Below are 27,478 nucleotides of genomic sequence, written 5' to 3' on the forward strand. Positions count from 1 at the left end.
ATGAACAGCTCAATGTGCATGACCGTTCTGCTCCGAAGAGAAAATCTGAATGAGTGGTTGCATACCAGCTCCTTTTATACCCGTATGTCCGGGGGAGTGGCATGCAAATACCACTCGCCAATTTTCATTGGCCTTTTATCAAGACCAGAGGTGTCTCGGGCTCCCAAGAGTGACCCCTTGTGTCACTACATCGACACCAACGTCGAGTGAGTGACAGATAGGGAAAGGCACTTTTGGACCTGTAACTATGGCTACGTTCAAACAGTAGCAGAAAACAGTTGTCAGTCTTGTTTTGCTGTGCTAAATACACACAATATTCACAAACAATGCAGTTATGAATGACTCTCTTAAATGTTCAGGACTCACACCCATGCTTTGAGAGTGATTTTTAGTAGAACTGTTCTGTATGGAACCATGTTAGAAAACATCTCGTTTACTGTCATAACCTCCATTCCCTGATGGTGGGAACGAGATGTTGTGTCGATGTAGTGACACTAGGGGTCGCCCTTGGGAGCCCCAAACACCTCAGATCTTTGAGAAAAGGCCAATGAGAATTGGCGAGTGGAATTTGCATGCCACTCCCCTGGACATACGGGTATAGAAGGAGCTGGCTTGCAACCACTCATTCAGGTTTTGTGCTGAGGAGCTGAGACAGGGTCCCGGCCATTTCAGCGGGTAGTACAGCATTGTGGCAGGGGGGACACAACATCTCATTCCATCCATCAGGGAAGGAGGTTACGACAGTAACTGAGACGTTCCCCTTCTGTCACTCACTCGATGTTGTGTTGATGTAGCGACACTAGGGGTCCCTATACGAAATGCCACAACTAGCTAAACTGTGTTACATGGACTGCCGGTACAGGTGCAAGCAAGCTGCTGTGTGCGTAGTAGCAGGTGCACCGGTCTGCACGTAGCCTCCCCCAATGCCCCAAAAAATATAGTATAGTTCCCCATATCTCTGGGGGGGTAAGAGACATATCTAGTATGGAAGCAGGCCACGCCAGCCGCGGCCTTTTCTCTCTATGTTTTCTCTCCACAGAGTATCCTATCCTATTCTTTCAGGGGGAAAAAACCCAGTGGAGACCACATCCTGCCCAGAGGGGAGGTAACATGTAGCAAGCACGTCATGTGGGCTTGGAAGAGGCACGGTGGTAGGTCCTGCCTGAAAGGGGAGGAGCTTTACAAACACGGCGACTGGGACAAAAAGGGCTCTGTCAAAAGGAGACACAGGTCTGCTGACAGGGAGACCGTACTGCGGAAAATACATCACAGAGTGTTACCAGAGTAACTGGCACCTGTGGAGCACATACCTCAGTAAGGGATGTCAGGTGGTTCGAGGGATCGAGCCCCATTCATTTAAATTGCTATTGGACCCATAGTTGGGGCGATGGATCGTACCCCTTACGTGGACACCCACTTGGCCACTAGCTTGGTGGCCATCTGCCACTTTGCCATTACTTTGGGGTAAGTTTCATTTTCCTCCTTACTTCGCCCTATGGACACCTCTAGGGGCGCACTCAAGTTGTCATGGTCACTTCGGGGAGTGCCCATGAGCCACCTACTGCCCATGGGGAATTTAGTAATGTAAACAGCATCCACAGAGCCTCTTTTTGTCCCCCTTACCCACTAGTCTTCATCATAGTCTTCCTCTTGTCCAAGAACTCACTTCCTGTGTCCCCCTTACCCACTAGTCTTCACCATAATCTTCCTCTTGTCCACAAACTCACTTCCTGTGTCCCCCTTACCCACTATTCTTCTAAATGGGCTTCCTGTTGTCCACGAACTCACTTCATTTGTCCCCCTTACCCACTATTTATACTCATAGTCTTCCTTCCATCCACAGAACCACTATTTGTCCCCTTACCTACAAAATACAACTTTGGCATGCCTTTGCCCCCAGTGTGCCCCCTGATGCCATACACTGCCCTAATTCATGCCGGGCAGCGCCCAGGCATCCCAAATGCCCCCTATAAGTGTGTTTGTAGGCATTTCTGACACAAATTATTTTTTAATCCATTTCCTCATGGGGCACACGGCGGGGGCCCACTGTGCCCCCCCAGAGTCCTTTAAAGGTGTTTTCTGATGTTCGACCAAAACTTCACTGAAATAGTTAGCACTCTCAGTGTGTCTTCAAGAGAAATTTGGGGTCTCTGGGACCTCTGGGCACGCTGCCAGGGCGCATCACACGAGCAATTTATTCCATTCATTTCTATAGGTGTTTTGTGGACACCCCTCAGAAAGATCCAAATGACTCTGATCCAGCTGCATTGATTTAAAGGGCAAGTGGGACATCTAGAAAAGGGGTTCCAAAGGCCACAAGACCTTGAAATTTGACATCCTTGACCATCAGGGGCCCCCAAATCAGGTATTAAAAGTATTAAAGTATTAAAGTCTCTGATGAATGTACTGCTGCAAATGGGCCTACAGGGCAGGCTGTCTCATTGATTCCTATGACAAGCAGGGAGATCTTTGAAAATAATGAAAAATACTTTTCTGCATCCTAAGCTTTAGTTCTCTTAATATGGTGTCGAGGGGCACTTGACGTGTCACAGTGTGAAATTTGGGGTCTGTCGGACCTCTGGGCATGCTGCCAGGGCGCATCCCACGAGCAACTTATTGCATTCATTTCTATAGGTGTTTCGTGGACACCCCTCAGAAAGCTCAAAATGACTCCAATTTGAAATCTATAGCTTCTCAGGAGGGCCTTAGACAGTGTGCAAAGTTTAAAGTCTGAATGAATTCGTTAAGTGCTTAATTAGCTGACTTATGCACTTATCATCAGGTCACACAGGATGTGCCCACGTACAATTTATTTGAATGGTGAAAAATACATGTGGACAGTCATTTTTTAGCTAATTATACATTTTAAAGAGTTGTAAGTTGTATAAATGGGTTCCATTGAGTATGTTGAGTGATATACTTGATGTTTGATTGATAATATTACATGCAAATAGCAAAAAAAGCTTTCAAAATTACGGTCCATGAACCATGTATTTGCCACCATTCAAATAAATTGCACGTGGGCACTTCCTGTGTTTTTGCTAAGTCATGCAGGAAGTGCCCACATACAATTTATTTGAATGGTGAAAAATACATGGTTTGTGGACAGTCATTTTTTAGCTAATTATACATTTTAAAGAGTTGTAAGTTGCATAAATGGGTTCCATTGAGTATGTTGAGTGATATACTTGATGTTTGCTATACAGGGTGTTTTATTGATAATATTTCATATACATGCTAATAAAGTCATATAAATAAAAAGTGTGGCAATTTTTCTCAAAAAATTCTAAGTCCAAAAGGAAGGTCCCATCAGCAGCTTATTTAATGGATGTGAAACACATGGTTCATGGACAATCATTTTAATGCAAATTATACATTATTATGAGTTATAAGTTGCATAGATATATTACATTTAGTATGATGAGTCCTCAACAGGTGGTTTCATGAATAGTATCACATACAAATACTAATAAATGTCCTAAAACATGATTGTCCACAGATCACCTATTTGTCGTTGATAAAATAGATTGTATCTGGGATGATCCCATGTTCAATATGTGACAAGGTCCAATCTTCTTGAAATTCACACCATAGATAGAGGAGGTTGAGATGAGCACAGCAGTACCAGTTTCAACTTGTCAGCTCATTCTAGAGCTGAGACATGGTGATCCCACATACAATTTATCCCATTCAAAATTTTAAGTGGTTCGTGGACAGTCGAATTTTGATGTTTTGAAGGGTGCATATTCTGCTGTGCAAAGGCAAAAGGCCGTAACTTCGTTTTTGGTCGAAAATGAGTTATTGATTTTTTGAGACTTTCAAGACCTCCTTTATCATGTGGATAAGTATCTTGAGTCAATTCCGTTGTTTTTTCGAGAAAATAATGGGTTGTCTTAACAGTAACTTCCAAAAGCCCAAGAGAAACCAAGGCAGAACTCCGTAACTCCAGTTACCGCTCTTTGACTTTGTTTTGGAACGCTCAAATTGAGTTAGGGTACTCTGCCTTTGTTTAGCCGTGGTTCAAAATGAAGTTACTATGCCGGCATGGAGTTACTGTACTCTGCCTTTGTTTTTACATTAAAGTTTACCACGTTTAAATTACGGTGTAGCCTGTGTACTGTCATACATCTGTCATTGAAGCAATCTGACACACACGATACCTGAATAAAAGTGTAGTAAACAAATATTGAGTGTTTTTCTATAGTGTTTTAGGGAAAATGATGGTTGAGATGGCTTTGAAATGCCGACATAAAGGTCAAGGTAAGAAAGTGTGTAACACAAAAGATGCATAAGACAAATTAATTAGATAGATATATCGCAATCTACTTCATTTAGCTAGCTAGCAGCCTAGAGCATAAATAGGCTACTCGGCTATCCATGGATAGGCTACCAAACTGCTCCATATAACAAAGCACTTTAAACAAGCAAAGACTGGATAATTTGCCAGCAATAAGTAATCGTAAATATTCTCAAAGTATTTTATTTTTTTCATAATGCAGATTATTCAGTCAGTGCCAGCCTAGCAGTGACTGCTGTCAATATCAATGACTGCTGTCAACATCAGTGTCAGTGAGTCTGGGGCTGCCCACTAGTTGCACGAGTGTGGACTCGAATGCCATGACAGCGTAGCATGATCACACATGAAATCAGTAGTAACAGTTCGCAATTAAATCTGTCCTACCTTTTCTAGTAACCCGATAAAATCCATGGCAATGAACGTCATCGCAGATGTTTAATCCACAACAATCCACAAGCATTCTGATTTCTGAGCATTATTCCTACTTGCTGGCGTTCACATCAATCCACAAGTCGATCTTTTAGGCTACTTTCATTCAATTCGATGTAAAAGCACTTAGGCTAACTTATGTCTTGTATCCTTTTATGTTAGTGAACACTGCAATAAATAAATTGGTTTCAAAACGGTATCCAACCACATGTATAACTTTTTGTCTGGATGTCAGTTATGGTCAGATTCAGAAAAACAATAAATATAGTCACATACTCTATATTATAGCCTTTGAGGTTGGCCAGTCCAGTCCACCAGTCAGAGAGCTGTGCATTGGAGCATGGTAGCTAAATTTAACCTTTGATTAACCAGCTGTGGCACTAACTTGTAGGCCTGTGGCTGTATTTATTATCTCTTATTCCAATCCATGCATTTTAAATTTGTACATGATTTGTTATATCTTTGCATTCCATTATTAATTAAATTATGTTTACTCATTAGAAATATGCTTATCTTGTATTTGTTCATATAATTAAGTGCCACCTATCTGCAGTCAACCTGTTAGTTTTGCTGCACACCAATTGAAGATATTCTTTACCGCTATGGATGTGTCATGTCTAATGTATTAAAAATGCCATCAGAATACAACAAAAGCACAGGATAGCAATAAGTACATGGCTATAAGTAATTGTAAATCATCCAAAATAAATGCCATGATCACTAGATTTTAAACAGGTGTTACTATAATGATTTTGTAAATGGTGATCAGCAACAAAATATTGATAATGTGGAAGTTACTGCCTTTTGCCTTGGCATGAATTCTCACTTTTTGCAGACAATACAAAGGCAGAGTACAGCAACTTCAAAATAGGGGTCAAAAGTAAAGTTTGTGCTCAAGATTTTTTTATGTAGATAAATTTCATTACTAAAACATCTAATTGCCAGATTTTCAGTGTCCTGCCTATAATACATTTGGCTGGACAACTAAAAAACTTTAAAGTCATTTTTCTCAGTTCCACACTCTAGCGAGTTAAGGTCTTTTGCCTTTGTAGGGCAGTATTGTTCAGGGGGTGTCATACAGTCACCTAAATGTGATATTTAGGTGACTGTATTTAGGTAAATTATTTAGGTAAATAAAAAGTGTGGCAATTTCTCCTCAAAAAATTCTAAGTCCAAAAGGAAGGTCCCATCTGCAGCTTATTTAATGGATGCAAATACATGGTTTGTGGAAAAAAACCGAAAGGGCAGACAGGTAGATAGATAGATAGATAGATAGATACATACATACATACATAGTTGACATATTGAGAATTGAACTGTGAAAAATTGCTAAAAAGTGCATGTTTTAGCACAAAATCACAGACAGTTTCAATTTTTTGCGTGAATTTTTGACTTTCTCTCAAAATTCACACCATAGAGAGAGGAGACTGAGAAGAGCACAAGAGTACCAGTTCAACTTCCTAGTTAATTCCAGAGCTGAGATATGAAGATCCCACTTACAGTTTATCCTATTCAAAATTTTAAGTGGTTCAAGGACAGTCGAATTTTGAGGTGTTGAAGGGTGTATGCTGTTCAGGGGGTGTCATACAGTCACCTAAATGTGATATTCAGTGAATCAATCTATCCCACACATTAAAAACAGATGTCCACCAAGTAACTATTTAAGGCAATGCAAATAAATTGCCCGTGGGCCATCCCACTTACAATCTATCTAATGGGCTAAAATAGGTATTTGGTGGACATCATTTTTATAACTCCAGGATAAAATGTATGACTCAAAATCACATTTAGGTGACTCTATGATGCCTCCTGAACAACATACACCCTTCAAAACCTCAAAATTTTACTGTACACGAACCACCTAAAATTTTGAATTGGATAAATTGTACTTGGGATCTGCATATCTCAGCTCTGGATTTAGCTAGGAAGTTGAAACTGGGACTTCTATGCTCATCTCAGTCTCCTCTATCTTTGGTGTGAATTTGAGAGGAAAAAGTCAAAAATTTTGTCTCAGGGTTAATACACCTATACAATAAATTGGAAATGGACATTTAGTATGTTGGTTGATGCAGGGGTAATAGACCAATACAATAAATTGAAAATGGACATTTAGTATGTTGGTGGACACAGGGGTAATAGACCAATACAATAAATTGAAAATGGACATTTAGTATGTTGGTGGACTTAGGGTTAATACACCTATACAATAAATTGAAAATTGACATTTAGTATGTTGGTGGACTTAGGGTTAATACACCTATACAATAAATTTAAAATGGATATTTAGTATGTTGGTTGAAACAGGGTAATACACCTATACAATAAATTGCAAATGGACATTTGGTATGTTGGTGGACACAATAGACCAATACAATAAATTAGAGGGAGCCCATTGCAATAAGCCTGCGTTGGGACATGGTGGCGCCACCCAGCGGTCGGCTGCAGAATTGCAAGAAAAACGGTCAGTTTTTGAACGCTCATAGCGCGGCCACCGTGGGGTGCAGCCACTCAGGGACACCTCTGGTCATCTTCGGGGGACCCACAGATCGACGTGGATTCATGCTGCGCATCGGTAAAAATCATCTAGGGGGCGTTGCGCTGTGTCCACGAACCAGCAGCCACGGAGCTACCGAATAAGCGCTCCGAGGACCTAAGGGCATATTAGCACACGTACTGGTTCCAGCTGTGAATTCCTGAGCCACAGGGCTAGGGAGGAAGGACATCCAGGGTTCACGGGTTCGTGAACTTGCATGGGAAAAGAAGTGCACATCTACACCTCTTTGGAGGGGAAAGGCGCTATACGCAAGTGATACACCCGGCCAGCTGTCCGTATTCCCGAACGTACCTGTTCATACCTGACAGAACACGGGACGAAACCAGCTCAACACGGAGATTGTAAAATATCGCAAAGGTATTGGGTGTCGCCCAGCCCTCTGCCCTGCAGATGTCTGCTAGAGAGGTGCCATGGGCCAGTGCCCATGAGGATGCCAGACTCCTTGTGGAGTGTGCTCGTATTCCCAAAGGGGCGGGCACTTCCTGGGCCTGGTATGCCAGAGCGATGGCATCCACGATCCAGTGGGCTCTGTTTGGAGACAGCGTTCCCTTTCTGCTGTCCGCCAAAGCAGACAAAGAGCTGCTCAGAGCGTCTAAAGCTCTGCGTGTGATCCAAGTAGATGCATAAAGTACCCACTGGACACAGCAACGACAGGGCTGGGCCTGCCTCCTCTTGGGGCAGCACTTGCAGGTTCACTACCTGATCCCTGAAGGGGGCTGTGGGAACCTTGGGCCCATAGCCTGGCCGGGGTCTCAGGATTACGTGAGAGTCACCCGGACCGAACTCCAGGCAGGTATTGCTGACAGAGAATGCTTGCAGGTCCCCGACCCTCTTGATGGAGGTGAGCGCAATCAGGAGGGCCGTCTTTAAGAAGAGTGCTTTCAACTCGACTGACTCTAGAGGCTCAAAGGGGGCTCCGCGAAGGCCCAGGAGGACCACGGAGAGATCCCATGAGGGGAACATGCGTGGCCTAGGAGGATTCAGCCTACGGGCACCTCTGAGGAAACTGATGATCATGTCGTGCTTCCCTAAGGACTTACCGTCCACTGTATCGTGGTGTGCTGCTATGGCGGCCACATACACCTTCAAGGTGGAGGGGGACAGCCGTTCCTCCAGCCTCTCCTGCAGGAAGGAAAGCACTGACCCGACTGTGCATCTCTGAGGGTCTTCAGATCGGGAAGAACACCAACTTGCAAACCAACGCCACTTCAGGGTATAAAGCTGCCTTGTGGAGGGAGCTCTGGCCTGAGTGATCGTGTCTACCACTGCTGGTAGTAGGCCACTTAGGTCTTCCGCATCCCATCCAAGGGCCAGACGTGGAGGTTCCAGAGGTCTGGGCACAGGTGCCAGATGGTGCCCCGTCCCTGAGAAAGAAGGTCCTTCCTCAGGGGAATTCACCAGGGAGGGGCTGTCGCAAGGAGCATGAGGTCTGAGAACCAAGTCTGGGTGGGCCAATACAGGGCCACAAGGGTGACCTGCTCCTCGTCCTCCCTGACTTTGCACAGGGTCTGTGCAAGTAGGCTCACTGGGGGAACGCATACTTGTGCAGCCCCCGGGGCCAGCTGTGTGCCAGCACGTCTGGGCTGAGGGGGGCCCCCATCAGAGAATACCAGAGCGGTCAGTGGGAGGTTTCCCGGGAGGCAAATAGGTTTACTTGTGCTTTGCTGAACCGACTCCAAATCAGCTGGACCACCTGGGGGTGGAGTCTCCACTCTCCCCTGAGCGTCACCTGCCATGACAGTGCATCTGCTGTGGCGTTGAGGTTGCCCGGGATGTGAGTGGCCTGCAGCGACCTCAGTCAGCGCTGACTCCATAGGAGGAGACAGCGGGTGAGTTGCGACATGCGACATGAGCGTAAGCCACTTTGGTGATTTATATACGCTACTGTCCCTGTGTTGTCCATCCAGACTAACACATGCTTACCCCAGATCAATGGCAAAAGCCTCTGGAGGGCAAGCAATACTGCCAGCAACTCAAGGCAGTTGATGTGCCAACTCCTGTCCAGGAGCCAGCGGCTGCGTGCCTGTTGCACATGGCGCCCCAGCCTCGCTTGGAGGCATCTGTCGTAATGACGATGCTCCTGGACACTTGCTGTAGGGGAACTTCTGCCCATAGAAATGCAAGGTCTGTCCAAGGGCTGAACAAGTGGCGGCAGATCGGTGTGATGGCCACGCAATGTGTGCCATGGTGCCATGCCCATCTCGGGACTCGAGTCTGAAGCCAGTGCTGAAGCGGTCTCATATGCATCAACCCTAGTGGCGTGACCGGCGCCGAGGATGCCATATGCCCCAGGAGCCTCTGAAAGTGTTTCAGTGGAACCACTGTTCTCTGCTTGAAGGACTTCAGGCAGTTCAGCACCGACCACACGCGCTCACTCGTAAGGTGTGCTATCATCAAGACTGAGTCTATCTCCATGCCAAGAAAAGAGATTCTCTGAACCGGGGAGAGCTTGCTCTTTTCCCAGTTGACCCAAAGCCCTAGCTGGCTGAGGAGCCTGAGTGCGCATAGCAACTCTCGAGAGTGAGCTAGAATCAGCCAGTCATCGAGGTAGTTGAGTATGCGGACACCCACTTCCCTTAACGGGGCAAGAGCTGCCACTGTGACTTTCGTGAAGACGCGAGGGACAGAGGCAGGCCAAAGGGGAGGACCTTGTACTGATATGCCCAGCCGTCGAAAGCAAACCGCGCATGCAAATTACACTCGCCAGTTCTCATTGGCCTTTTCTCAAAGATCTGAGGAGTTTGGGCTCCCAAGGGCGACCCCTAGTGTCACTACATTGACACAACGTCAAGTGAGTGATAGAAGGGGAACTAGTTATATTTAATGCCATACAGTGTGACAGCCACTCTTGTGAGGTTTGTGGTTAATAGGAGGCATTGGGAAGCCGCTGTTGGTTTATTTGATAAAGTGGTGTCAACTGTGAAAGGACTTTCCGGTGTTATGGAAGTCAACATCTTTGAAATTTACTGTAGTTACTGTCACTATTACAGATGTATTCATGGCTATCATCACAAGAAAAAATGGAGCTTGACATTAAAGTAGTTTTTATCCATTCACAAAGACTTCTAAAGTCTTAAAGTATTCATAAACTATTCTAGCCAATACTGTAAACTGCTGTTTGAACAGGACAGTTCGAGAGTCACACCTGTTTCCAAATATGGTTGTCAATCATAAACACTGTCTGTGTGACCGTAACAGGGCTGTTTCTGAGCATATGGGGGCCCTATACAAAATCCTACTTGGAGTCCGCTCGCAATACCCACATCCCGGGTCACTGCATTCTCCCTTCCCTCTCGGGCCACAAGGGGGCCCCTACACCTGTCTAATTGAGCCATAACAGATGCCTGAGGCTTACTCGAAGCTTTTAGTATATTTGAAATCTATTTTTATACAGTATATAATGTATAAAAAAAAATAAAAACACAAAAACAAGAAAGACCTTGCTTTGTCGGGCCCCCTGGTGGCTCGGAGGCCCTAAGCACCCTATTATACTGCTTATAGCTAGAAACAACCCTGGACCGTAGCCTTTTGTGTTGAAGAGAATTTTAGTCAGCAGGGCACTAGCCAAGAAGTCCTCTTTGACTCAATATCTGCTTTCTTTTTGTCATATGTTTTATATTACTCATCTCATTCTGGAGGACCTGCCAGCCTGGGTTTGGATCCTTTCATTTTGCTCCACTGAGAAGCTTTTGTCACATCTGTGCACTCATTCAAGCAGAACCCAACAAGTGACAAGGCACTTTTCATCCCCCTCCCCCATGCACAATCTAGGGAGCTGCCTTGCTGTATACTGCCTACATAGGCAGCTGCCTACTAAAGGGGTGTTCACACAAACTGTGATTTACAGCAACCAAGTGACCAGAAGTCATTACATTTCAATTAGATTGGCAATTTCCAGTCACATGAATAACAGGGACTGTTGGCAATGTGAACTGGGCATGTCCTGTGTCGCAGCAACATTGAAAACATGGTGACTATCAATGGAAGTAAAGATGTTGGAGCACACATGTTCCATTTATTATGAGATACTGTAATTGAGTGCGATTGAACTACTTGTACTGATACTTTATGGTAGACAATTAATTATCTCTATTCCTAACATTTCTCACAATTTAACTTCCATTTTGGATGATTCTTTTCACTGAACCCATATCAGGACATGCGATTCTACCTTAGAATTTGGCCAAAACGAGGCATCTAATAAGGCATAATATTGCTTCCTAACGTTGTTGGAGCGCACCTATGATGCCTTAAAATGGTGCCAAGGTAGGCTACTCACTAGGTTTTGGAACAGTGCCACAAACAAACAAATAACAATCACAATTGAAGTGAACAACCATTATATGTTGGTCAAGCTGATTATTTCGGCTGTTTTTTGATTATCAGAAATGGCCAATTAATTTAAGTGGTTACTATGTCTAGTGCAGGGCTGTACAGTGCGACAGTTTTGCTTACATTTGCGATTAAAAATTATGATATGCAATAATAAAAAAATTTAACCCATTCACATGAGTGCAGATATTTCTGCTTATGTGGAGCGTTGCAACCAAGAAAATGTACAATGATTCTGATGTCTGCTTTGCTATTACCAAATCTCAACTGCTTGAACTTTATGGGGTTGCCAAGGACATGTTGTCAGGGTTATTAATAATGTGTTTATGAAAAAAAGAAATTATTACAAATTAAAGCTAGGGATGCACCGATCTGTGGCTTGTGCCTAGATTCATGGCCGATCATTTTTTAACTGTGGCACGCACAAAATCACACATACACTTTTACTCTACTGATTGAGCACCTGCTTTGCCCTTGAAGCATGACACTGCGGCCACTGGAGGGTGAGTTGTTGACAATTCTAAGCATTCAGCAAATTTACACTTTTAGACATGCTGTAATTTAGACGAATATGCCTGTTTGTTTAAAAGATGTGTATGAATTACACGTTTATAAATATTAAGGTACCCATTTTCAAGAGTCATTACGGTAGTAATTCTGACTTGCTGTACAGTTAGACACGGAGAGGACAAAAATTCTGCAAATGGATGTTAAAACAAATTAAACAACAAATAAACGTGGACACAAATCAGTATACTTGATGTAACGTGAGTTGTGACAAATGGTGTGTGGAGCAAATAGAGATAGAGGCAGTTTTGGAGCCAATAGTAGATATATCTCTCTTTCTTTTAAACATATATTTGCTTTATGTCATGCTCTCATAATAATAAAATGTTTTTTGAATGCACTCTTCTGTACAAATGTTTTAATTCACTAGCACCAGTGCTAACACCTAAAAAAGTAAGTGTACAGCCCTGGCCTAGTGTCAGCTCAAACTTCTACTGACAACCTTGTCAATAGTGCACATTTAGTTTGTTATTAATACAAATTGCATATATCAGCCATCGGCCACCCTGTTTCTAGATATCTGTATTGACATTAGCCATTACAAACCAATATCGGTTGACCACAAGAACATTCTGCCTCTTTTCTAATTCAACAGATGAGCAAACAATAAGACAAAAATTCTGTCATTGTTATAACTTGCTATTTGTTATGCTCAGAACTGTCCTGTTGGTCATTATTATGATCATAATAAAATCTGATAATTGTTATATAATACACAAAAATCCCGGAAATTGGAAATGAAATGAGACAGAAGGTTTTAATGAGCAACCATCTGTCTCTGTCTGCGATGGGTGGACCGTGTGCGTGTGTGTGTATGTGATAGCAGCACTAACACTGAGTGGCACCAACTGTGTGTCAGACATCAACGGTCCAGTGTCTTTGTCCCTCTTACACAATTAGATTATGTTGACCTGAAATGTGGCTCTGCTTGCGTCTTGCCCATGGCCAGCACTGATTAGTGTGTGTGTGTGTGTGTGTGTGTGTGTGTGTGATGCCAGGGGCGGGCAGACACTTGGCAGACAGATTGAGGGCGGACTCACAGTCCTGGCATATGTGTCTAATGGCGTCTAATGGGCTCTCTGCACAGTAGGGGAAGAACACACACACACACACACACACACACACACACACAAACTATGGAAGTGCTGCTGTCAAAGGCTGACATCTGCCCACACACACAAACACACATGCAAGCACTCAGACACACGTATGGATGCATGCAGGCTGTCAGACGGAGTGTGTAGGTTTTCTGAGATGTGGCAGCGAGCGGGTGAGTTTTCACACTAATGGTGGAGCGTCCTGCATTTGGCACCTTTTTAACTTTGCAGCTCTCAGCTGGGAGAGACAGGCGAGAGGACAACAACAAAAGAGATGAGGAAACACTATCTGGACTAACTTTACAAGACTCCGGTCAGTTATGATTCCCACTCACCCACTCTCTTTCTCGTTTCCTGATGTATCAGTTGCCCTGAAATGGATCACTATAATGCCTTTAGCAGACAGACACATGTGAAACCACAAACCACATATCAATAACGCTCTCACATGCATGTTTTTCACAGGATGAATAACATATCTACTTAGAAATTACAAGTTTATGGGTGACTATAAGCAACTTGGGAGTAGCTCACCCATAAATTTAAATTTTGTCACCCTCATGTTCCACTTTTTTTCTCCCATTGAACACAAAGGAGAACTTTGGCAGAATGTGCACGTTGCTCTTTTCCATACTACTGAAGTGAAAGGGGACCAGGGTTATTATAGTTTTATTAGTTTTTACTTTTATTTTGTTTTGTGTTTTGGTTTTCAATTTCAGTTTCGATTTGGTTAGTTTTAAAGGAATATTCCGGGTTCAATACAAGTTAATTTATGATGCCTTAAAATGGTGCCAAGGTAGGCTACTCACTAGGTTTTGGAACAGAGCCACAAACAAACAAATAATAATCACAATTGAAGTGAACAACCATTATATGTTGGTCAAGCTGATTATTTCGGCTGTTTTTTGATTATCAGCATTGGCCAATTAATTTAAGTGGTTACTATGTCTAGTGCAGGGCTGTACAGTGCGACAGTTTTGCTTAAATTTCAAGGTCATTCAATAGCATTTGTAACATAATGATGATTACCACAAAAATTAATTTTGACTCATCCCTCCTTTTCTTTAAAAGTTGAGGTTCCACTGGGGCACTTACAATGGAAGTGAATGGGAGCCAATTATTGGAGGGTTTAAAGGCAGAAATGTGCAACTTATAATTTTATAAAAGCGCTTTCATTAATTCTTCTGCTAAAACTCATGTCGTCATTTTTACAGTCATTTTAGGGTTTTAATGTTTGTTGAAATTACATGAAGTTGAAAAATCGTTTACAACTTTATACAGAAGAGGTTAGTAAGCGGTTTTATCACACTAAAATCTTGTTTACACACATTGTTTATGTCTTGTGGATATACTTTTGAACTAGTGAGTATTTTAACATTTACAGATTGGCCCCTTTGAATATCATTGTACCCAGATTTTTGCTTTTTTTTTTTTTTTTTTTTTTTAAGAAAATGAGGAGCAAGTCAAAATAATTTTTCAGTATTCATCAATATTATGCCACAAATACTGTCGATTGATCTTAACTTGTAATGAACCCGGAATATTCCTTTAATGTGCATATCTAGGTTTTATTTCATTAGTATTTTTTGAAAATGGTAATTTTTAGTTTGTGTTTAGTTTTAGTATAGTTTTAGTTTTCATTCGTTATAACACAACAAAACATTATCAGTAACACTTTATGTAACACCGCCATGATGGATTTTCCTGTACAGTGAAAATTTGGGAAAACAAACAATCTTCTTCTCTTGAACCGTAGATCCAATTGACTTGAAATTTGGTACCCATGTGTAGAATTGATGTCTTTCAATTTGTTACTTAGCAAAAATGAATACAATACAAAATGACTGAAAGGGGCGTATTTATGAAAATGTCCACATTGCCTCAATATATATGTGTCAATGAATCAAATGTCATTTTGACTGATGGTTTTTCAAACCTGACATGCTTCAAGATGACATCATTCTGAAGTACTGTGCAAAATATCACCTTGATATGTCAAAAGATGACTGAATTACAGCTGTTTGAACTTGGGCCAAATCTGACAATGCTAGCCACTGGTTCTTTTTTATACATAAACTGAAAGCCGAAATACTCAGCAATATGAATAGTTTACTTAGCTGAGATGATGTGCTGGTAAGTGAAGGGTCACAGGTTCAAATCCAGCCACAGCCATAATTTTTCGTTTAGGATTCAGACAGAAAGACATGTTTTTTTAGGATTCCTCCATCGGGAGGGTTTAATCCTTTCGCACATAAATTCTAAATGATTTAACTTATGCCCCCAGTGTGAATTTTATTTCAGTGGTTATTTTACAACGTATCAAATTTTAAACTCCAGTGTGATGCACCAAGCTTGTGACATGACGCTCTGGGCAGTCACATGACGGTTCACCGCTGACTCGTCTCGCTTGAAGACAGCTGGAGGACAGAGTATAGGTAAGCGTTGCAAGTCATGTTTCGCTTTTTTTCTTCTCTTTAAAACCTTCCTCATTGGTTTAAAACATGTATAAACTATAATAAATGTTTTAACCAATGGTTTATATTTACATTTATTTATTTTATTTTCTCGGGCTTTGAATTTCGCTGCCACGTGCAACTTTTCTGCCAACGCATTACAGGATTGCTACTGGTGAGTACATTTTAAGTCTTTTTCGATTGAGAATTGTTGAAAATTGTTTGCAAACACGTGTAGACCATGACAAATGCATGAATAATATGTTTATGATCTGTATTTATCGTACTTTGATGTCGTTTACCTAATGGCTCGTGCTGTTCACTGCTTGTGTGATGTTGTGGGCATAGTGCACATATCTAATGTTTTATCGTGTTCACTTTGATCAAATGCAATTGTGTGAGGTATAGCCTATATTCTAATGCTAATATTAGGAATGGTTTGCAATTGAAAGTAGCATGATATGTAATTCATCAGCAGTAAACTCTAATGCAAAGGCAAAATACACATTTTACAAAATTGATTTATGACTGAAATCGGGTCTCTTGGATTATGATCTGTCTTGTGTCAGATGGGTTTCACTCAACTATGCTCATATTTCAACAAACAGAGTATGACAATTGGCTGGACAATTAAAATAAAGTTTGAAGCCATTTCTTTTTTTTTCTGTGTTGGCATAGTTACTATTTTTGACTTTTGTAATGCAGTATAGTCACACCGTTTCCTTCCATCACCATTAGATGCTCAAATGTGTTACTAGAGTATATAGGGAATATAGAGAAACAGCCACATGATGTCAAAAAACATGTATCTTTGCTCTATGAGAGACAAGAGATAAGTTCTGTATTACCATTATTCTTAAAATTAGATTTTATGTAATTTTATCTATTGATCTATGCTTTTTATATGCATTTGTTTATAGATAATATTTTTTAAATTTTTTTTAAATTTTTATTTTTTTATAAATATCAATATAATGAATAACAATATAAATATTTTAACAAATAAAAGCAACATAACCATAACAGCTACTAAATAGCATTCATAACATTCAATTACATTGAATTTGTGGTAAACAAAATCTCACAATGCACACATTTCATAGATTATAAACCAATTACAAGGACAAAATACACAATTTACAATACATAACAATTGAAATATAACCATAACTAACACATTTTATTTCACAGTTCTCAGTAATGCTTCAGTGTGTGGTACTCAAAACATGGGCTAACACAAAAGGGAGTGCTGCACAGCTCTCATGTACTCGGTGAGTACCTTACTACTTTACTACTCTGCTTTCTCTTTGGTCATTTTTCAGGTGATCATGGTCATTCTCATCCTATTTGCCCCCCTGTACCACAGGCCCTGTAACATGGCTGGGAGGATGTGGGACTGGTATACCAGTATCCTTCCTCACATAAGGCAGAGGTAAGATCATTACATCAGACATAGAGATCCCAAGCCCCTCATAATGGTGAATGTCTGTGGTGGATCTGATATAAATAATCATGTCTTGCAAATACTCAGTGTGCATGTCACACACACAAAAAAATAATGTGAAATCGTTTTTTTTTTTTTTTTTGTTGCAGGTGTAAACTGATGAAATGCCAGCCTGCCCTTCCACTTTGTCAATGATTCATCCATGGAGAGGAACAAAAACATGCTGAAAGGAGTGTTATTCACTTGTAAGTTGTAAATGTCCTGAGTCTGCACGGTGTGAAGTACTATGTTACCTGGCTCTGCTTCATCAAGAAGCATAATAAATGACATATTGAATAATGATGAAATATTAGTTAGTAATTTTAAGAACTACTTACAAATTTCATAAAAAAAATAAATAAAAAAAATATACATGTAATAATATTTACTAAGCAGTATGAAATAACATTACATATTAACTATAAAGAACATTTAAACAACCTTTTATAGGTTCATTGATGTTTGAGTGTGTGCTACTCCTCAAAGCATGGAGTAACACACAAGGGAGTGTTGCATGGCACACATATGTATTTTATTAAAGTGCCTCTTCTTTGTCTTCCGTGTGCTGGAGACGGACCTTGCAAGTGCCACCTGGACCTGCTACCCTGGGAAGTGGTTTGAGGAACTTCAGAGGGGAAATGCCTGGCTGTCTGAGGCAGGACGGCCCCTGAACTGTGCTCCTCAAGCAGCCCTCTCATCAGGCTGATCCTGAATTGCAGGGAATCAGTGGAGTGCCCTATCAATAGTAAGGGGCCAGTAAGGACATGACAACGGACCCAGAGATCCCAAGTCCCTCGTATTGGTGGATGTCAGTGGTGGATCCAGTGTAACCAGTGAGTACATCACACAAAACTACAATATAAGCTCAATTACATTAATCTCATTTACATTAGTCAGAACCCACTTTGCCAGCTTTCCTTTCACTCCAGGTGGTGTTTTTGCCAGCTGTTCTGCGGAATAGTGGTTTGTTTCCTGATCTCCTAGGCATTAGACCTCTGTGGGAGATGCAGGTGGGGTCTGACTTTGAGGTCCAGGAGGGGTAAAATTGCTGATTGTTTACATTGCAATGCAGACTTCAGTGTCCAGAGCATGTCAACATAATATTTGTTTTCATGTGAATAAAACATTACGTTTGAAAGGTGATCGTTTTTCTCAGTTATTTTTGCTGCTGTCATATGATTTGCGCTGTAAACTTGTATTCTAATACCTCTGTGTTTATTTGAATGCCTGTTACAAACATTTATTTTATCATGTGTTTGAAAAGACTGAGCAGCTATTTTAGCTATTTTTGAATTCTGTGTTTGTCTGAATGTTCGTAACATAAAATAAACATATTCTATGGTTTAAAAAGACTAAAAAGTTTAGACTTTAAAAAGTTCTAGCAGCTGTTTTAGATATCTAAATGGCAAGTGCTTAGCCAGTCTCTTTCTATGTAGCTGCTAAACAGTACAACAGCTTTTATGGTGAGTTTCAGTTAGTTTGTACGGTTATACACTGTGTGGATTGAGCAGTAAATGTGTAGTCTGCTGCGTTAGTCTGAATGCCTGTAACATAAAATAAACATCCTGTGGTTAAAAAGATTGTTCAAGCAGCTGTGTTAGGCATGTAAATGGCATTGCTTAGCCAATCCCTCTCTGTAGCAGAGGCAGCTAAACTCGGGAAAGCAGATTTGAATTTTAAAATTTGCCAGTTGATGACATCAGACACGTTCTAATCGAACCGGTTTGATGGTACTCCCCAGGGACCACTCTGGAATGATCAAACCAGTGTTATGGTACGTGCGAAAGGGTTAACCCCAACCCTCTACTGATCAATTTTTAAATGATTTGCCATTTTGAGGAGGAATCCACATTGCTACTTGCAGCTATATTTATTATTATTATTATTATTATTTTATTTTTTTATTTTTTTTTATGAAATATTCCTTTAAAATCTTCAGGTCTCTCAATAAAAATACAGATTTGTAAAACCCATGAGATCAAAACAGGGACCTTAAGACCCATAAAAGATCCCCCCCACACACACACACACTCAGTAAAAGTGCTCTGCAGTGATTTCCTTTGGAGAGTCTCTGCGCACAAGAGCCACGTTTAAAATAATTGAAAATCCAGCATGGTGTGGAATCTAGCAAGGCAAGGTTTGAATTAAACATGGAATTGAATCACCTCTTCCAGCAAGGCAAAAACAGAAGTACCAAGACTGTCAATTTGAGTCATGTGTATGTCAATGAATGTGTGTTTTTGTGTCTAATATGAACAACATACTCAAACACAGTTAGTACATTAACACTGCATGAAGAATAAGGTCATTCAAGTCAACATGAAATCAAAATGGGGATTCATGAAAATATTATTTGTGATTTTATCAAAGCATACCTAACACGTGAACTGTCCAAATACAGACAGCACATTACATGCCCCACTAGAGACAGGAATATACTGGATCACTGCTACAATACAATAAAGGATGCATATCGCTCTGTCCCTAGAGCAGCTTTGGGACTCTCTGATCACTGTCTGGTTCAACTTCTTCCAAACTACAGACAGAAACTAAAATCTGCTATGCCTGTAGTAAGGACTGTAAAGAGATGGACCAATGAAGCAGAGCTGGAACTACAAGCCAGCTTTAACAGCACTGATTGGAGTGTTTTTGAGGCTGCAGACACCAATCTGGACGAGCTCACAGATACTGTTACATCATATATCAGTTTCTGTGAGGATATGTGCATCCCTACCAGGACTTATTTAATGTTTAACAATGACAAACCATGGTTTACAGCAGAACTCAGTCAGCTTCGTCAGGCCAAAGAGGATGCTTAAAGAGGTGGGGATAAAGTCTTGTACAATCAGGCCAGGAACACACTGAATAAGGAAATCAGAGTGGCTAAAAGAAGATACTCTGAGAAGCTGAAAAACAAATTTTCAGCTAATGACCCTGCATCAGTGTGAAGTGGCATGAAACAACTTACGAATTACAGGACTCCTATCCCCAACCCTGTGGTGGACCAACAACTGGCTGATGACCTGAATGTGTTCTACTGTAGATTTGAAAGGCCCAATCTCACACCCCACACCCGCTCTGACCTTCACTTCACTTCACACAAACACCAACACCTCCTGCAACCCCCCTCCTCCCCCCTCCTGCTACTCAACCTGCACTTAAGATCTGTGAAGATGATGTGTGCCGTGTCTTTCGAAAACAAAAGATAAGGAAATCACAGGGCCCAGATGGCGTTTCACCTGCATGTCTTAGATCTTGTGCTAACCAGCTGGCCCCCATCTTCACACTGATTTTCAATAGATCACTGGAGCAGTGTGAAGTTCCCTGCTGCTTCAAACACTCAATCATCATTCCTGTCCCAAAGAAACCAAAAATCACAGGACTTAATGACTACAGACCTGTCGCCCTGACATCTGTGGTCATGAAGTCATTTGAGAGACTGGCGTTGGCCCACCTGAAGGACATCACTGGACCCTTTCTAGATCCCCTTCAATTTTCTTATTGAGCAAACAGGTCTGTGGATGATGCGGTCAACATGGGATTGCATCATATCCTGCAACACCTGGACAGACCATGGACATATGCAAGGATCCTTTTTGTGGACTTCACTTCAGCTTTCAACACCATCATCCCAGCTATTCTCCGGACTAAATTACACCAACTCTCTGTTCTCACGTCTATCTGTCAGTGGATTACCAGCTTTCTGACGGACAGGCAGCAGCTTGTGAGACAGGGGAAATTCACTTCCAGCACCTGAACAATCAGCACTGGTGCCCCCCATGGATGTGTGCTCTACCCAGTACTCTTCTCCTACACCAACGACTGCATCACCAAGGACCCCTCTGTCAAGCTCCTGAAGTTTGCAGATGACACCACTGTAATCAGCCTCATCCGAGATGACGATGAGTCTGCATACAGAAGGGAGCTGGCTGTCTGGTGCAGTCAAAACAACCTTTAGCTGAATACACTCAAAACAGTGGAGATGATTGTGGACTTTAGAAGGAACACCCCAGCACTGTACCCCCTCTCCATTCTAAACAGCACTGTGGCAGCAGTGGAGTCATTCAGGTTCCAGGGCACTACCATCTCATAGGACCTGAAGTGGGAGACCCACATTGACTCCACTGCGAAAAAGGCCGAGCAGAGGTTGTACTTCCTTCACCAGTTGAGGAAGTTCAACCTGCCACAGGTGCTGCTGATACAGTTCCACTCAGCAGTCACTGAGTCTGTCCTCTGCACTTCTATTACTGTCTGGTTTGGTTCAGCTACGAAATCAGATATCAGAAGACTACAAAGGACAGTTCGGACTGCTGAGAGGGTTATTGTTGGCCCCTGCCCTGCCTTCAAGAACTATACACTTCCAGAGTGAGGAAAAAGGCTGGAAAAATCACTCTGGACCCCACTCACCCTGCCCACTACCTTTTTGAACTGTTGAGTTCTGGCTGACGCTTCAGAGCTCTGAGCACCAGAACCGTCAGGCACAGGAACAGTTTTTTCCACCAGGCTATCCATCTCATGAACAGTTAAAACTGCCCCATTGAGCAATAATTAATGTGCAATACACAGCTTAGTGTTTTAATATTATCCAACACATCCAACCTCTTCTGCCATTACATTCCCTTGCACTGTATATAATCGATTCGTATTTAGATTTGCACTAACGTATGTGTATGTACTGTATGTATGTATATATGTGTGTATATATACAGTATGTATATATATATATATATATATATATATATATATATATATATATATATGTATGTATGTATGTGTATGTATGTGTGTGTGTGTGTGTATATATATATATACATATATATATATATGCCTCTCTCGCATCAATAAAGGTCACTGTTCATTACTCCACTATCAGAAAGACACTGGCCACAAATGCCATCCATGGAAGAGTGGCAAGGCAAAAACCACTGCTAACCCAGAAGAACATTAAGTCTAGTCTGAATTTTGCCAAAACACACCTTGATGATCCTCAAACCTTTTGGGAGAATGTTCTGTAGACTGATGAGTCAAAAGTGGAACTGTTTGGAAAACAGGGGTTCCGTTAAATCTGGCATAAATCAAACACAGAATTCCACAAAAAGAACATCATACCTACGGTAGGGATGGACGGATCGATACTAAAGTATCGATACTTCCGATACTGATGTGGTATCAAGAATATCGATCCTCACATAAAAATATAGATTCTGAAGGTTTTTTAACAAGTGATCTTATTATTTAGATTACATGAATATTAATGCATCTCATAAGCTTCGAAGTGTAAAACAGATTTATATGAGCGAATTGTTGCATGGCACCGGAACTAGTTTTTCTTCCACTCATCTTGACACGAAGAAATGCTAAAATACACTAGCAGTCAGACAGCGCTCACCCTTTCAGTCATAGCGCTCGTTAAAATAGGGAGCAGTGCTTTCCTGAGGCAATGACAGAAAAACAGCATCTGGAGTTATTCACACTAAGTAATGACAAACCTAGACGTGACATGTATTATAATGGGCTTGTGTGACCATTTTTACAGGTTTTTTTTTTAGACCATTTTTTCCTATGTTAAAACATTGATAATGATCTGTAATCCTCGTTAATAATGATACCCTTATGAAAACTTACCATTGATTTACTGTAGTAATATTGTATTAACCATGACTGTTAACCATATAGTAACCATGTTTCCCTATCTGTCACTCACGCGACATTGTGTTGATGTAGTGACACTAGGGGTCACTCTTGGGAGCCCCAAACACCTCTGATTTTGAAAAAAGGCCAATGGGAATTGGCGAGTGGAATTTGCATGCCACTCCCTCGGACATACGGGTATAAAAGGAGCTGGCTCGCAACCACTCATTCAGATTTTCTATTACTCTGCCGATCCATTCATCTCGAAAAACTGTTGAATTTACGGCGCATTACAGCGGCTTCTCCCCCTCTTGCACTGGTGAAGTGCAGAGAACGCCCCTGGGCGCTTCAGCAGCTAAAAGAGTATATTTTGCCTTCTAAAAGAGTGCCATTAACGGAGAGTGTCTTTTTAAAGATGCCTCTCCGTTTGTGTGTATTTCCTGGTTGCAGTTGTTACCTCTCCGCTTCTGATGGCCACGATCACGGTCTTACGTGCTTGGGCGCTGCCCACGCGGAGACAGCGTTCGTGGACGGGTCATGTTCTCACTGCGAGGGCGTGACCATGGCAATGTTGCAGTCGCGGTTTTTCCTTCATTAGAGGGAAAGACCACTCCAGCGGCTCCCCGCCTTGGTCCTTCTACCTATGGGTTTGAGGCCGCATCGGTTAGCACTGGGGGCAATTTGGGGACCCCAATGGGAGCCACTCCGCCGGATGAAAAGGGACTGCCGGCTTGTCTCAGGGCGAGTTCGCGATCTCGTTTCGGCGCTCACGAAGTGGATGAGCTCTTGATTGCAGCATCGGAGTACGGGCTGTCCAGTCTGACGCTGAGGACTCGACTGGGCTCCCACCTTCGGGTGCGGTTGCCCAGTCGCAGCCTGACGTGCAGCTGGCAGCCATGCTTGCCCGGGCGGCTGCATGTGTTGGGCTGGAGTGGAACCCTCCACCCCCCTGAACCTTCGCAGCCTGACGATTGGTTCCTGGGCCCGAAGCGCCACTCACGGCCGCCCCCTGCCCCGGTCCCTTTCTTCCCTGAGGTGCATGAGGAGCTCACGAGGCCATGGCGGGCACCTTTTCACTGCCCGGACCCGGTTTCTGAGCTTCAATGCTCTCACTACCCTCGATGGTGGGGCTGCCAGGGGGTACTCAGAGATTTTCCAGGTGGATAAGGCGGTTACGGTGCACCTGTGCCCACAAAACGCCGCCACCTGGCGGGGCCGCCTGAGACCCTCGTCCAGCGCCTGTAGGGTTATGTCGTCTCTAGCGACTAAGGCCTGCAGTGCCGCTGGACAGGCCACCTCCGCCCTGCACGCCATGGCTCTCCTGCAAGTGCACCAAGCCAAGGTGCTAAGAGAACTGCACAAGGGTAGTTCTGACCCGAGATTGATGCAGGAGCTGCGCTTGGCGACCGACCTCACTCTCCGGGCGACGAAGATCACGGTGTTGACTCTCGGGCAGGCGATGTCCACCCTGGTGGTCCAGGAGAGTCACCTATGGCTCAACTTGGTCGAGATGTGGGAAGCTAACAAGGTACGGTTCCTTGACGCCCCCATCTCCCAGGTCAGCCTGTGACTATTCACAACAAAACGTTTGATTGTCCAGTGGTCACGCCTCAATAGTTTTGCTATTTCAAGAGTGTTGCATCCATCTTAAAGGCATTTTACAATTTTTGACTTTTCAGTGTCAGTTAAATCTCTTTTTTGGCCCATTTACCTGAGGTAATGAAGCTGCCTAATAATTATGCACACCTTGATATAAGGTGTTAGTCACTTTTGCCACACCATCCCTCATTACACAAATACATATCACCTGAAAATGATTGAATCCAATAAGCATTCAAGTTTATATGGAGTTGTAAAATGTGCATGGAAATAATGATAAGATCAGATAACTCACTTGTCTAATAATTGTGCACGCAGTGTAGAGAGGTGCACAAACTTGGTATAAAGTATAAGTAATAGTAAATAATATTATCATTGCCCACTTTTTAAAGTCCAATCTAATCCTGATGGATACAATTCAAGTCCCACCCTGCTTTATTTCCTGCTGAATATTCTGCTTCACTCAGAAATAAATCACATTACGTAAGATAAATACACTGTGAATGCTGTTTCAAACTGTACCAGAGGTTGAGTAGCACTGTAAATGCATATGAGTGAATCCAGTTATACACAATGTCTGTGTCTCTGCCTCATAACTGTAAAGCACAAATCAGTGCAGTGGGGTCTTTAGGTTCACTCATACACATGCTATTCATTCACTGCCTGCTTAACTCTGTCAAGGTAAACGTACTTTTGCCAGATCAGCAATATCGACATCTGACGGCAGATCAATATGTCTTGATCTAATTGATTGGCCTGCATGTATAATTTTCTGTTAGTTTCTCAGCCACATGTAATCACATATTATCGGGCATTTGTATGGACAGCTGAAGGGATTAAAAGTGTTGCAATGGGTTCAATATCTTTGTGGTGTACATCCAGAAAACGAACGGCTGAGTTCAGAGGAGGGTATTGACAGACAGCGAGAAGCGATAACTGAGCACAGATGTGTTAAGAGCAGGTTAGAAGCAGTATGGAATCACAGGGAAACACATATGGGAGTTCACACACCCAGCAAGAGTGGACGTGACATTAGGTTAATGCCTTGATTTGATAAAGATTAACATTTTATTAATTCTCCAGTTTGTTTGCTTGACATTCGTTCATTTGTTCGTTCATTCATTCATTAATTCATTCTCTCCCCATTCAAATTTGTTTGCCACAAAGAGCATGCATAACTATTATTTTTTCCAGTGCTTAAAATTTTCTATATTGTGACAATGTGCTTCTGCTGTTCATCTCATTCATTCATTTTCACTGCCTCATTTCTCCAATAATTCATTTGTTCATTCATTAATACACATCGATTCTTTCATTTACTCACACAATCATTAATTCCTTCATTCATTTATCATTCACACTCATTTACTAACCACTCACTCACACACCTCCCAGTGGCTGAACACTAGTTGTGGGCTGGCCAGGCCGCTGGTCCTCTTCCTGACCTCAGCAACAGGAAGTACAGCTTTAATAATGAACATGTCTGTCCCTTCATTCATCTCTTTATGAATGACTCGTCCCTCCCGCTTAGACAGAACACCATACATACGACCTGAAACACACACACACACACACACACACACACACACACACACACACATAATGTATATATATATATATATATATATATATATATATATATATATATATATATATATATATATATATATAGTCGTGCTCAAAAGTTTCCATACCCTTGGAGAATTGGTAATATATGTACCATTTTTAAAGAAAACATGAGTGAGCAGGCAAAACACATTTATTTTATTTCTTATGGGATTCATATTCAGCTGTAGGTTATAACAGAATGGCACAATCATATAACAAAACATGGCAACAAAGAAAAAAATGAAATGACCCCTGTTCAAAAGTCTGCGTACCCTTAGTTCTTAATATTGTGTATTGCCCCCTTTAGCATCAATGACAGTGTGCAGTCATTTGTAATAGTTGTCTATGAGGCCCCAAATTCTTGCAGGTGGTATAGCTGCCAAGTCATCTTGGCAAAATGCCTCCAGGTCATGCAAAGTCTTTGGTCATGATGTATGAACCGCATGTTTGAGATCTCCCCAGAGTGGCTCGATAATATTAAGGTCAGGAGACTGTGATGGCCACTCCAGAACCTTCACCTTTTTCTGCTGTGACCACTGGAGGGTCAACTTGGCCTTGTGCTTAGGGTCATTGTCATGCTGGAAAGTCCAAGAACGTCCCATGTGAAGCTTTCGTGCAGAAGAATGCAAACTGTCTGCCAGTATTTTCTGATAACATGCTGCATTCATCTTGCCATCAATTTTCACAAGATTCCCATGCCTTTAGAGCTCATACCCCCCCAAAACATCAGTGAGCCACCACCATGCTTCACAGTGGGGATGGAATTCTTTTCACTATAGGCCTTGCTGACCCCTCTCCAAACATAGCGCTTATGTTTGTGACCATAAAGCTCTATTTTGGTCTCGTCACTCCAAGTTACAGTGTGCCAGAAGCTGTGAGGCGTGTCAAGGTGTTGTCGGGCATATTGTAACTGGGATTTTTTTGTGGCATTGGCACAGTAAAGGCTTCTTTCTGGCAACTTGACCATGCAGCTCATTTTTGTTCAAGTATCGTCGTATTGTGCTCCTTGAAACGACCACACCGTCTTTTTCCAGAGCAGCCTGTATTTCTCCTGAGGTTACCTGTGGGTTTTTCTTTGTATCCCGAACAATTCTTCTGGCAGTTGTGGCTGAAATCTTTCTTGGTCTACCTGACCTTGGCTTGGTATCAAGAGATCCTTGAATTTTCCACTTCTTAATAAGTGATTGAACAGTACTGACTGGCATTTTCAAGGCTTTGGATATCTTTGTATATCCTTTTCCATCTTTATAAAGTTCCATTACCTTGTTACACAGGTCTTTTGACAGTTCTTTTCTGCTCCCCATGGCTCAGTATCTAGCCTGCTCAGTGCATCCACGTGAGAGCAAACAAACTCATTGACTATTTATACAGAGACACTAATTGCAATTTAAAAAGCCACAGGTGTGGGAAATTAACCTTTAGTTGCCA

General features: G+C 42.1%; 1 long non-coding RNA gene across 2 annotated transcripts; it reads left to right on the forward strand.

The window, feature by feature from the left end:
* Window positions 1-13,367: 13,367 nt before the first annotated feature.
* On the forward strand, window positions 13,368-18,533 carry LOC127422751 (uncharacterized). Of its 2 annotated transcripts, none has more exons than XR_007894219.1 (7): window positions 13,368-13,589; window positions 15,614-15,904; window positions 16,921-17,000; window positions 17,096-17,161; window positions 17,323-17,418; window positions 17,784-18,045; window positions 18,125-18,533. It is a non-coding gene; the product is annotated as an uncharacterized LOC127422751 (long non-coding RNA). The 2 variants fall into 2 exon arrangements; XR_007894221.1 differs by having other exon boundaries at window positions 18,142-18,533.
* Window positions 18,534-27,478: the final 8,945 nt, after the last annotated feature.

Source organism: Myxocyprinus asiaticus, chromosome 1 (assembly GCF_019703515.2).
Source record: "Myxocyprinus asiaticus isolate MX2 ecotype Aquarium Trade chromosome 1, UBuf_Myxa_2, whole genome shotgun sequence".
Classification (NCBI taxonomy): Eukaryota; Metazoa; Chordata; class Actinopteri; order Cypriniformes; family Catostomidae; genus Myxocyprinus; species Myxocyprinus asiaticus.